Raw genomic sequence first — 5816 nt, forward strand, 5'->3', positions numbered from 1 at the left:
GAACCCACCAATTAAAAAAATGTATAAAGAGTTATTAAAAATGGGTAGGACATAAATTGGTGGACGGACCAAAAAGAAAAGTAGACCATAAATTAGTGGACAGAGGAAGTATATCATGAAAATTGATTTGAGGTTGCTGAGAGAGATTTAATAAGTTGGACTAAATAATGAGCATCTCTATTAACTAACCTATACATCAACTCCTCTTCTTTTTGGGTACGTCCCCCAAATTTATGCACAATCTATTAACCAAATGACTCTCTCTTTTTTTCCTTCTAATTTCTCTTCTATGAACCTCTAAAATGTGTAGAAGCACGGACGCAGAAAAAATCTCTATTCAAAGCTATGTTTTTTTAATTTAAAATTTAAAATTTTTAAAGGACAATTTTCTTATGATCTAATTTGCGGGTGGAGTTTATTGTACAAAATTTCACACAAAATACTGATAATTAAACCATTTCAAAATAGTATATAGAGTATATATTTGGTGGGTGCTTAAGCCCCCCTCAGCCCTTCTTGTGTCCGCCAGTGAGTGCAGAGCAATTTCGCCCTTAATCAGCACAATGTTTGCGGCTATCTTCTGTTATGTTTTTGCTCAAAATTGTGTTGACCAAACTAGGCCAAACCTTAAACATATAATATAGTGTAATGAATATATCAAAGATGAATATTGAATGCGACATAAAGTTATTCATGTAGCTCTAGAACTCAATTTATTCATGTAGTAAAGACAAATTATACCTATTCTTAATTATCTAAGATCCCTTTGATAAGGTTGATAAGCCAAGATAGCAAGCTCTACTACTTGTTTGATATGCAAATCTTAAATTTCCTATTTTTTTGCTGCTTGAGAATCGGAAGGGAGAAGATAAAAGATATGGAAGGTCAGAATCCTATGTCACCATGTCTGCTGAATATTATATTTAATGACATGAATTACAAAGCCCATTAAAAACGGTAATCCAGCCGTTGGATTTATTTAATAGAGGGTGATGATTTAGTCTTATATTATAGACTAAGGGAACTAAGGGAAGACCATTGAATAGCACTACCCTATATATATATTTAACAATCTTAATAAGAGAGAAGTGGGAAGAGGAATAGTACTGTAGAAAGAATAGTGATGTGCTGGCATTTTTGTAATTTTATGTTATTTGGAGGCTGATTTGAAACTATTGATTAATCTCACCATTTTCTCCTCATAGCCGATAAGATCAGCTTTCTCTTTCTCCCTCTTTACTTTCTATTCTATGGTTTCTCTTCTCTCTTTAGAAATTCTACTCCAAGAAATCAAATCTTCTTCAAATTATCGGTGCAAACTCATATCAAAATCAACCCACTTGAGAAAGCCATTACAGCAGCAAAACCAAAGGTGAGCTTATCTTCTTAAACCTGTTTTTTATACTTTTTTTATTAGCCCTAGAACTATATAGTGATCACGAAAGCTTGAAACGAGTATAATTTTAAGAAGTCAAAGAGAAATCAAATTATAATGAATTATTTTAAGAAATCAAAGAGAAAAGGGTGTTCCTTGTTTTACAGACAATCATGTCTAGGTTTCTGGTGTTGATGGTGCTGATCGGAGGCGGCTTTCTTGGCGTTTGGTTATCGGAGAAGGATGGTAGACAATGGGGAACGACGAGTCTTGGCTGAGTTAGAGCGAGTTGGGGCTGAGTTAATTGGGTTATTGTCTGCTTGACTGCTGATTGAGAATTGTGGGTCGACGATTTGGAACGACGGTGAGGTGTAGTCGAATAGCGGTTATGATGTACTTACTATTGTGAACATGAAGTGCAGAGAGAGATGATCGAAAGTGTGAGTGGAGGAGATGAGAAAATGGAGAGAGCGATGGAACAGGGGCAGTATATTGTGAGGGATTTTGACTCTCTATTTTTAATTGATAATAATGGAATATATAGTTGAACTGGATCATGATATATAGTTGGGTTTGATGATGAGGATTGGGCATTAATCATTTATCTCTTGTCGCCTTGAGCTACATAAATTCGGTTATATAAACCTAACTATACATATATATATATATATATATATATATATATATATATATAGCCCAAAATTATCATGCAAAATATCAAATCAAAATCCTACATTTTCAATCACAATGAGAGCCATCACCCATTTTATATGGTAGTATTATATATATTCTGGCCATAGTTTAGTTTTCTTAATTATATGATGTGGGTGAGTTACTTGCTCTGGTCTGTGCTTTATGTTTTGAGCATATACAAATCTTCTTTAATAGTATAGTATTACCTCTTATATATATAGATTATTCAATCACAACTTCTTATTTGTTCTAAAGACTAAAATCCAATGAGATTACATGAAATGCTTAAATTTATGAATATAATTGGGGAATACTTAGCTACCTATTGGGTTTGACTTATTAATATTAAATTGTTTATTACATGCTTATAATTAACAGGAATTACTGTAATTTGAATTTGTGGTTGTTTTTGTTTTGTTTTATTTTAAAATTTAAATACATTAGTATAAGTTGGATTTTAGTTAAATTTTGACATCCTTCTTTTTGTCGTGTACTAATTCTTTTTTTTTTTATGTAAGATATAGTTTTTATTTAATATGATTTGTTTGGTTGTTTTACACATGCCATTTAAATATTCATTGCAGTTCCTTTTCTAAATTATTCTTAGACACGTGCTCGTTCATCGACAACCACTTCTTCAAGAGTTGCATATTCTTCCATGGGAGTAGTGAGCACTACCTTGCACTTGAGGTGGGGTTCATATTTTTCAAATTTAGATACATTATTATGTAGCATTTTTTGATAAATACTTGACATCCTTTTCTTTGTCTTGTAAGTAATGATGTTTATAGGTTGATAAAAACCGACCCTGTTGCGCTAGCGTTTCACGTTCTTTCTATTCGATCTGAGGTAAGCCAATAATAAGAATATAAGAAGTAGTCGTCATCTGACCATTTTGACTTTAATGTAGTATTTTTGTCACGTGTGCTGTATTTTAACAAATTATTTAGTTTGTTAGTTTTGATAAAATTTTAATATTTGAACAATAACTTTACCGAGTAATTCTCTATAATAACAAAATTCAATTATATCATGAGCATGTCTACCATTAGGCGATTTTTCTCTTGTGCTCATCATTTATGCGAGACATTTTGCCTTCTTATGTAATCTGAAAGCTATTCTGCCCCTCCAAATTTCAAGGTGCATTTATTTTTGTGTTGCTTTTTATTTGTGTTGTAATATTTCGTCTCATGGTTTTAAGCTCTTCCATTGTTGTTAGATGTGCATGGTCGATTAGTTATAGTTCTCATTTATAGGTTCAGGGGCCGGGTTCATTACTCTAGGATTAGGCCAATATTGGTTTTCTGCCTCTAGCTTTTTTGGATTTTTAAGGTTTCATTACTTTGTGTTACTGGAAGATTGTTATCTTTGGTTTGTGGTTAGTTTCAATTGATGCTCTCTCGGTTTGCTTGCTTGTGCTCCCACCGAGGTTCTTAGTTTATCGCAACTATGAGAGTCAATATCTTAATTTGTTCTCGTAATAGTCTCATTTTTCAGATCTTTTGTTGAGGAGAAAAGAGGATGTGTGCTTTCAACTAAATGTTACTTACTCTTGAGTTTTCTTTATATATTTTTTTTACGCATTCTTACTATTAATTTATTTTTTTCGTGTCTTTGTTTTAGACGTGAATGGTGGCGAGAGGCTTAAACTTAGTTTGTCACCTATATTTGCCTTGCCAATTATTTTTAGGTCGTGTTAATTTTCTCGGTCTTCTTACTCGGTCAAGGCATTTGATAGGTTCAAATTTATTTATGTTGGTCATGTTAAGTTTACATTTGCACAATTTAATTTAATATAGAGGTTTTGTAGATGATAATGTGAGTTCTTGATACAAATTATTGATCCACCTCTGAGATTTGGTAATCTTTTAACATTATGTGGGTTTGTTATTCTTTTAAGTGATGTTGCTAATAAGACTCTGAAGAAATGAAAGACGTGTGTTAGATTGGTTTAAGTGTTCCAATCCTACAACAAACAAGTTATGATTTCACTTGTTTTCTTCATTTTAGATCTCTTTAAAACTTGTAAGAATTTATTGTGTATATGCTCAAATAATGTTTTTTGTCTCTTAACAATCATTTTGTTTTCATTTGCCAAGTGGTGGTTCTGAAAATGGCCAACTTTTTCTTGGCTAACAAATGTTGTTGCCTTATTGCTCCATATTAGTAATAGGAATTGTTATAGTTAATTTAATTAATGTTATTGTTTGAGTTCTTGACAAAATCTTTTAATTTTTGATGTTGATTGTGAGGAAATTGTCTTGTATTTTCACTAGATCGGATTTGTTACTCGAGGATTGGGACTTGGGTTATTGCCTTTAGCCTTCAGGTTTTTTAAGGATTTGTCACTTTGTGTTATACGAAAATTGTTATTTTCGGTTTCTGGTTTTCGACGGGTGCCCTCACGGTCCGCTTGTCTTTGCTCACATCGAATTTATTTGTTGTAACACTTTTCATTGGTTTATTGCACCTTCGGTGAATCACTACCCTACATTGTTCAAGATAGTATTTTTTTTTTTGCTTTATTTTCTTTCATATTTTGTTATATCATTGACTAAATTACTGAATTCTCAATCGTGACTTTGGTCACATTTTTAGATATCTTGTTATGACAAAAAGAAGATTTGTGCTTCCAAAGAAGGTTACTGATCAGCTTTCTTTGTTTTTTCTTTTTTTGGGGCTCATTTGTATCGGTTGCACACTTACCTTTAGTTTATTGGTTCTATGTCTTTGCTTTAGAGTATGGTGCATGGTAATTTTAATTCTTCTATAATGCATGTTGCCATGTATTTCTCAATTCTTTGTTGGTTGTATTTGTTTTGGTGTGAATTTAATATTAAATCTCTGTGTTCAAATGTCGTACACGACCATGTGACAACTTCAAAACGTTTATGTTTTAGTTTACCTCATCCATCTGAACTGTTATGGCTATGCCAAATATTTTCGGCCGTGAGTGTTCACGTGCTCTGACTACTCGGTCGAGAAGCTTGAGATGTGCATAATTATATTTGTTGTGTGTCTAGATTTTCACAATTCAATTTATCATTATGTGAGATTGTTTAGTGAGTGGTGTTTCTATTAATATGTTTATTGATTGTGGTTTGTAATTTTCAAATAAGACAGTGATAAAAGGAAAGATGTACATGTGTTGTTGTTATTGACACTGGTGGGTGTTCCAATCTCATAGGTGGGCTGCATGATCTAGGTTGCCGTTACATGAGTGTGCTAGCGCTTGTGGCGAAATATGGACTCTGAGGTATTTTCCTCACAATGTCTTGTAATCCAAAGTGAGTAGAAATTCAAAGTTGATCATTTCCTATTGAAAACAGTCATAATAGAGTTGATTAGTATGCAAGAGTTTTCGGAGAAAAAATTGAGTACTACAAAAAGAAAATTGTAATAGACTCGTTGTTTTGGGTGGTGGCTGCTTATTTTTATGTGGTCAAATTTCAGAAAAGAGGACTTCCACATGTTCATTGCAGTGGTTGCCGAGCAAAATAAAGGTGAGTGTAATAAAGGTGAATATTCCACATGAAACAACGATGTTAATAGTCGAATGATGTCATCAACGATATAGGAAAGTATGCAAATACATTATTTTGTCATTATTATTATCATTAATACTACTACTACTACTACTACTACTCAGACAAAATAGTCCCACAAACACCAACACTCAAACCAAGTGGTGGTGTAACAATCAAGCGAAGAATATTGGACTCATAAAGTCAATAATTCGGTGAGACTT

At 32.7% G+C, this 5816-nt stretch overlaps 1 long non-coding RNA gene across 1 annotated transcript; it reads left to right on the forward strand.

Annotated features, from left to right (window-relative positions):
* Positions 1–1075: 1075 nt before the first annotated feature.
* On the forward strand, positions 1076–5605 carry LOC131017672 (uncharacterized). The gene is made up of 4 exons (XR_009099769.1): positions 1076–1372; positions 2653–2758; positions 2845–2917; positions 5256–5605. It is a non-coding gene; the product is annotated as an uncharacterized LOC131017672 (long non-coding RNA).
* The last annotated feature ends 211 nt before the right edge of the window (positions 5606–5816 follow it).

This window comes from Salvia miltiorrhiza, chromosome 3 (assembly GCF_028751815.1).
Source record: "Salvia miltiorrhiza cultivar Shanhuang (shh) chromosome 3, IMPLAD_Smil_shh, whole genome shotgun sequence".
In the NCBI taxonomy this organism is placed as follows: domain Eukaryota; kingdom Viridiplantae; phylum Streptophyta; class Magnoliopsida; order Lamiales; family Lamiaceae; genus Salvia; species Salvia miltiorrhiza.